The following is a 6,449-nucleotide window of genomic DNA, read 5'->3' on the forward strand; positions in this document are numbered from 1 at the left end:
TAGTATATTCTTTTCTTTTTATCCTATTTGATTTTTAGTTTCTTGGGGACAAGCAACAATTTAAGTTTGGTGTTGTGATGAGCGGATAATTTATACGCTTTTTGCCATTATTTTTAGGTAGTTTTTAGTATATTTTAGTTAGTTTTTAGTATATTTTTATTTGTTTTTAGGCAAAATTCATATTTTTGGACTTTACTATGAGTTTGTGTATTTTTCTATGATTTCAGTTATTTTTTGGCTGAAATTGAGGGATCTGAGCAAAAATCTGATTCAGGCTGAAAAAGGACTGCTGATGTTGTTGGATTCTGACCTCCTTGCACTCGAAATAAATTTTTTGGAGCTACAGAAGTCAAATTGGCACGCTCTTAATTATGTTGGAAAGTAGACATCCAGGGCTTTCCAGCAATAGATAATAGTCTATACTTTTCTCGAAGATAAATGATGTAAATTGGCGTTTAACGCCAGTTCCATGTTCCATTATGGCGTTAAATGCCAGAAACAGGTTACCAGTTGGAGTTAAACGCCCAAAACAGGTTACAACCTGTTGTTTACACTACAAGAAAAAAGGCCTATGGCCACGCTTTTAAAGCGTGGCCAAAAGTGGTCAATGGCCACGCTTTTATGAGGGTGGCGATTGATTAGAGATTTGGCTACATTTTTTTTGCTATGCTTAAAAAGCGTGGCGAAAAGAGTCTATGGCCACGCTTTTATGAGGGTGGCAATTGATTCGAGATTTGGCCACGCTTTTTTTGCCACGCTTAAAAAACGTAGCCATAAAGAGAAACAGGCACGCTTTTAAAGTACGGCGACAAAGTTTTGTTTTAGTGACATTTTAAAAGCGTGGCCGTTTCCTGCAACTCTTTTGGCACGCTTAAAAAGCGTGGCCAAAAGGTCCTTCCAAAAATAAAACGATGCGTTCCTTTATAAATCAAAACGCTGCGTTCTCTCCTACATTATTTGAAATGAAAGAACCCCCTTTTTCTCTTCAAAGAACCCAGAACCAGAAGTTAACAATTGACCCATTGTTACATAAATAATTCTCTTCAAATAACAATATATGAAATTAAAGAACCCCCTTTCTCCTTCAAAGAACCCAGAACCCTAAAAGCTTCGAAGAACCGCAGCCCTCCACGAAGAACCCCAGCCCTTGCAATGCCTCCGCCGTCACTCTCTCTTCCAGAACTCCCACCATGGCAGTGGATCCGTCAACTGAACCGCCTCGATAATCTTCTTGAGCGCCTTCAAGTCCTCATCACACCGTTGTAGCGCTCCGAGAAGCTGCCGTCTCTTCTCCACCACCGATTCTGCCGGCACAGCTTTCGGTGCTTCGTCCAGTCCCATCAACCTCGCCACCAAAGCCGGCGAGTGAATCTCTGAGGTCGGCGATTGAGGCTTTGACGCACGAGACTGGCGAATCTCCGCGGGTAACGTCGGGCTTCTCGGCACCTCGCACGGCGATATCGATTTACGGCCGGCATAAACTTCGGAAGTCTTCTCCTCTTTTGATATTTCTCCGGCAGTGATAGAGGAAACGGCGGAAGAAGAATTATTCTTAGGATTCTTCTTGTTACCTGATAATGAGGTGAATTAAAAAAGAAAAAGAAACGATTAGTTATGTGAACGATCGAAAATTTAGCGAAGAATGAAAAGGATTTTGGTGTTTTACAGGAGAATGTGAAACAGATCGAAGGTGAGGAAGTGGCATTGGCGGCATGATGAGCGGATAATTTGTACGCTTTTTGGCATTGTTTTTAGTATGTTTTTAGTATGATTTAGTTAGTTTTTAGTATATTTTTATTAGTTTTTAGTTAAAATTCACTTTTCTGGACTTTACTATGAGTTTGTGTGTTTTTCTGTGATTTCAGGTATTTTCTGGCTGAAATTGAGGGACCTGAGCAAAAATCTGATTCAGAGACTGAAAAGGACTGCAGATGGTGTTGGATTCTGACCTCCCTGCACTCGAAGTGGATTTTCTGGAGGTACAGAAGCCCAATTGGCGCGCTCTCAACGGCGTTGAAAAGTAGACATCCTGGGCTTTCCAGCAATATATGATAGTCCATACTTTGTCCAAGATTTGATGGCCCAAACCGGCGTTCAAAGTCACCTTCAGAAATTCCAGCGTTAAACGCCGGAACTGGCACCAAAATGGGAGTTAAACGCCCAAACTGGCACAAAAGCTGGCGTTTAACTCCAAGAAGAGTCTCTACACGAAAATGCTTCATTGCTCAGCCCAAGCACATACCAAGTGGGCCCGGAAGTGGATTTTTATGTCATTTACTCATCTCTGTGAACCTTAGGCTACTAGTTCTCTATAAGTAGGAGCTTTTACTATTGTATTTAGATATCTTGGTAGCTATCTTTGTTCTTATGCTATCTTAGATCATTGGGAGGCTGGCCTCACGGCCATGCCTAGACCTTGTTCTTATGTATTTTCAACGGTGGAGTTTCTACACACCATAGATTAAGGTGTGGAGCTCTGCTGTACCTCGAGTATTAATGCAATTACTATTGTTCTTCTATTCAATTCCGCTTGTTCTTGTTCTAAGATATCACTTGTTCTTCAACTTGATGAATGTGATGATCCGTGAAACTCATCATCATTCTCACCTATGAACGTGTGCCTGACAACCACCTCCGTTCTACCTTAGATTGGGTGAATATCTCTTGGATTCCTGATACACGATGCATGGTTGATCGCCTGACAACCGAGTGCTCGCCTGACAACCGAGCCAGCCATTCCATGAGATCAGAGTCTTCGTGGTATAGGCTAGAACTGATGGCGGCATTCAAGAGAATCCGGAAGGTCTAACCTTGTCTGTGGTATTCTGAGTAGGATTCAATGATTGAATGACTGTGACGTGCTTCAAACTCCTGAAGGCGGGGCGTTAGTGACAGACGCAAAAGAATCACTGGATTCTATTCCGGCCTGATCGAGAACCGACAGATGGATAGCCGTGCCGTGACAGGGTGCGTTGAACATTTCCACTGAGAGGATGGGAGGTAGCCACTGACAACGGTGAAACCCTTGCATAAGCTTGCCATGGAAAGGAGTAAGAAGGATTGGATGAAGACAGTAGGAAAGCAGAGAGACGGAAGGGACACAGCATCTTCATGCGCTTATCTGAAATTCCCACCAATGAATTACATAAGTATCTCTACCTTTATCTTTATGTTTTATTCGTATCTCAGTCATAACCATTTGAGTCTGCCTGACTAAGATTTACAAGGTGACCATAGCTTGCTTCATACCAACAATCTCCGTGGGATCGACCCTTACTCGCGTAAGGTTTATTACTTGGACGACCCAGTGCACTTGCTGGTTAGTTGTGCGGAGTTGTGATGAAGAGTTGAGATTGCAATGAGCGTACCATGTTGATGGTGCCATTGATGATCACAATTTCGTGCACCAAGTTTTTGGCGCCGTTGCCGGGGAATGTTTCGTGTATGGACAACTGACGGTTCATCTTGTTGCTTAGATTAGGTATCTTTCAGAATTCTTAAGACTGAGTTCTAGAGTTTCATGATGACCTGTTGAAATCTGGTTGGCTGAAAAGCCATGTCTAATCTTATTGGACCGAGGTTTCAACTGATCATCACAAGAGCTTGTTGATCTCTATCAATCTTGCTATTGGAGCAATGATCTGCTAAGGCTTGATTGGCCATTGGCCATGTCTAGTGTTTTGGACCGAAGCTTTCTTTGAAAGCTTGGCTGGCTGAGAAGCCATGTTTAATTCCTGGACCGGAGTCTTAGACTAGCATTGCAATGATTCCTGGAATCCAAATTAAGAATTATGAAACCTTTATTTTTTATTTCCATATAATTTTCGAAAAATAAAAAAAAAATTTACAAAATCATAAAAAACCAAAAATATTTTATGTTTCTTGTTTGAGTCTAGTGTCTTATTTTAAGTTTGGTGTCTTGCATGCATTGTTTATTTGATCTTGGTTCTATTTTCAAGTCAATAGTACAGGGAACTGAAGATTCAGAACATGCAGCAGAGGAATTACACAACAAAAAGCTGGGCGTTTAAAACGCCCAGTGAAGAAGGACAGACTGGCGTTTAAACGCCAGCCAGGGTGCCTGGTTGGGCGTTTAACGCCCAAAAAGGTAGTGCATTGGGCGTTAAACGCCAGAATGTGCACCATTCTGGGCGTTTAACGCCAGGATGGCACAAGGGGGAGGATTTTGTTTTCAAAATCAAATTTTTTTTCAAGTTTTCAAAGTTTTTCAAAATCAAATCTTTTTCAAATCATATCTTTTCAATCAAATGTTTTCAAAATCAATTTCTTTCCTTTTTCAAAGATACTTGCTATCAATTAATGATTTGATTCAACATTTCAAGTATGTTGCCTTTTCTGTTGAGAAAGGTTTAATGTTTGAATCATATCTTTTCTTGTTAGCCAAGTCATTAATTTTTTTTATCAAATCTTTTTAAAACTGTTTTCAAATCATATCATTTCAATCATATCTTTTTAAACCATAACTTTTCAATCATATCTTTTTAATCACATCTTTTTCAAAATAATCTTCAATCATATCTTTTTAAATTATAATTTCAAAATCTTTTTCAAAAATTACTTGATTTCTTTCCCACTCTTGGTTTTCGAAAATCAATTAAAGTTTTTCAAAATGTTTTCAAAATCTTTCACTTAATTTTCGAAAATTTCTTCCTCTCTGCTCACATCCTTCTATTAATGGAGTACCACTCCTTCTCAATGCACAATTCGAACTCTATCTTACTAAGTTCAAATTCTTCTACCTCTTCCTTCTAATTTTCTTTTCCTCTGACACCTCAAGGAATCTCTATACTGTGACATAGAGGATTCCACATTTTCTTGTTCTCTTCTCTTTCATATGAGCAGGAACAAAGACAAAAGCATTCTTGTTGAAGCTGATCCTGAACCTGAAAGGACCTTGAAGCGAAAGCTAAGAGAAGCTAAGGCACAACTCTCTATAGAGGACCTAACAGAAATCTTCAAAGAAGAAGACATGGCAGCCGAAAACAACAACAATGCCAACAATGCAAGGAAGGTGCTGGGTGACTTTACTGCACCTACTCCCGACTTCTATGGGAGAAGCATCTCTATCTCTGCCATTGGAGCAAACAACTTTGAGCTTAAGCCTCAATTAGTTTCTCTAATGCAACAGAATTGCAAGTTCCATGGACTTCCATTGGAAGATCCTCATCAATTCTTAGCTGAATTCTTGCAAATCTGTGACACTGTCAAGACTAATGGGGTTGACCCTGAGGTCTACAGACTTATGCTATTCCCTTTTGCTGTAAGAGACAGAGCTAGGACATGGTTGGACTCACAACCTAAAGAAAGCCTGGACTCATGGGAATGCCTTCTTGGCAAAGTTCTTTCCACCTCAAAAATTGAGTAAGCTTAGAGTGGAAGTCCAAACCTTCAGACAGAAGGATGGAGAATCCCTCTATGAAGCTTGGGAAAGATACAAACAATTAATCAGAAAATGTCCTTCTGACATGCTTTCTGAATGGAGCATCATAGGTATTTTCTATGATGGTCTCTTTGAACTATCCAAGATGTCTTTGGATAGCTCTGCTGGAGGATCTCTTCATCTGAAGAAGACGCCTACAGAAGCTCAAGAACTAATTGAAATGGTTACAAATAACCAATTCATGTACACTTCTGAAAGGAATCCTGTGAACAATGGGACAAATCAGAAGAAAGGAGTTCTTGAGATTGATACTCTGAATGCCATTCTGGCTCAAAACAAGATATTGACTCAACAAGTCAATTTGATTTCTCAAAGTCTGTCTGGAATGCAAAATGCACCAAGCAGTACTAAGGATGCTTCATCTGAAGAAGAAGCTTATGATCCTGAGAACCCTTCAATGGAAGAGGTGAATTACATAGGAGAACCCTATGAAAACACCTATAATTCTCCATGGAGAAATCATCCAAATTTCTCATGGAAGGATCAACAGAGACCTCAACAAGGTTTCAATAACAATAATGGTGGAAGAAACAGGTTTAGCAATGGCATGCCTTTTCCACCATCTTCTCAGCAACAGACAGAGAGTCCTAAGCAGAGCCACTCTGACTTAGCAACCATGGTCTCTGATCTAATCAAGACCACTCAAAGTTTCATGACTGAAACAAGGTCCTCCATTAGGAATTTGGAGGCACAAGTGGGACAGCTGAGCAAGAAAATTACTGAACTCCCTCCTAGTACTCTTCCAAGCAATACAGAGGAGAGTGCAAGGCCATCAACATGGCCGAATTTAGAGAGGAAGGAGAGGAAGTGAACGCCACTGAAGAAGACCTCAATGGGTGTGCACTAGCCTCCAATGAGTTCCCCAATGAGGAACCATGGGAATCTGAGGCTCAAAATGAGACCATAGAGATTCCATTGGACTTACTTCTGCCATTCATGAGCTCTGATGAGTATTCTTCCTCTGAAGAGGATGAGTATGTCACTGAAG

General features: G+C 40.5%; 1 non-coding gene across 1 annotated transcript; it reads right to left on the bottom strand.

Annotated features, from left to right (window-relative positions):
• Nucleotides 1-5,384: 5,384 nt before the first annotated feature.
• LOC130972519 (small nucleolar RNA R71) lies at nt 5,385-5,492 on the bottom strand. The gene has a single exon (XR_009083681.1). It is a non-coding gene; the product is annotated as a small nucleolar RNA R71 (small nucleolar RNA).
• Between the last annotated feature and the right edge of the window lie 957 nt (nt 5,493-6,449).

The sequence above is a fragment of the Arachis stenosperma genome, chromosome 3 (assembly GCF_014773155.1).
Source record: "Arachis stenosperma cultivar V10309 chromosome 3, arast.V10309.gnm1.PFL2, whole genome shotgun sequence".
NCBI lineage: Eukaryota > Viridiplantae > Streptophyta > Magnoliopsida > Fabales > Fabaceae > Arachis > Arachis stenosperma.